Raw genomic sequence first — 1,051 nt, 5'->3', positions numbered from 1 at the left:
GAAACTTTAGTCTTTATGTTCTGTTTGCTGTTTTTGTATTGCCTCTAATTTTCTACTTACATTATGTTCCTAATCTTGGTGTGGTTATTATTATTATTATTATTATTATTATTATGTTTTCCATGTTTTTCTCCATCTTTACCTCAAATCTATTGAAAACACTGAACCATCGTTCTTTTCAATTCCATTATTAGAATGTTTCAATAACATTTCTTCTTCTAAAATATTTTCTAGATCTGTATTTTTTGTTCCATCTTTTCATCTTTGCTTTTGTGGGGCTTTCTGGTTTTGTCTTATGGGTGCGCTGGGTTCTTGTTTTGGGTGGTTTTTTTAAAAACTGATATAAAGTTATCTGCTGCCTGTGTGACACTATTGTCTTTGTATTATTTTCTTTTGAGATATGTAATTGCACCATGTGAGTAAATGATATTGCTTGCTAATTTGTTGTTGTGAGTCTTGGAGTCAAAACAAACTTATAGTTTATCTACCAGTGGGTTCTCAGAGGAAGTAGATCACCTCTGGTGGCCTAGTGGTAAGAAGCTGCACTGCAATTCCACTGTAAGGTAAAAACTCACGGGGTCTGTGCTATGTGCTGTCAAGTTTGCACAGGAGGAGATTGCCTGTCTTTTCTCCATGAAACAGTTAGTGGATTTGAACCATATGCCTTTGGGATGGTGGTGCAACTTCTTATCACAGGGCCACCAGAACTCTCTTTGCTAGTTTAGTAATTCTTAATGATGTATCTGCTGTCTTCTGGTAGATGTGATAGAGGATGGTGGTATGCATGCTATTCTCTGTTTGCTCTTTGTATAGAATAGTTGAGGTACTGGGCCAGTATTTGTTGCAGTCTTTTGTCAATGAAGTGGATCAAAACCCAGTTGTTTCTTTTACCTGATGAGTGAAGCTGTGAAAGGCTGTGTGAGGCTGTGTCTGTTGTCAGCTACGCCAAAGAAAAAAAAATAAGCAGAAGAATACAAAGAAAAACATCAGAAATCACCCAAAACCCAAGATTGGACAGTAAAATAAAATATAAAATAAAAAATAAAATATA

Source organism: Elephantulus edwardii, unplaced genomic scaffold (assembly GCF_000299155.1).
Source record: "Elephantulus edwardii isolate Elephantulus edwardi_28Jun2011 unplaced genomic scaffold, EleEdw1.0 scaffold00095, whole genome shotgun sequence".
In the NCBI taxonomy this organism is placed as follows: Eukaryota; Metazoa; Chordata; class Mammalia; order Macroscelidea; family Macroscelididae; genus Elephantulus; species Elephantulus edwardii.
This window is presented reverse-complemented; position numbering follows the sequence as displayed.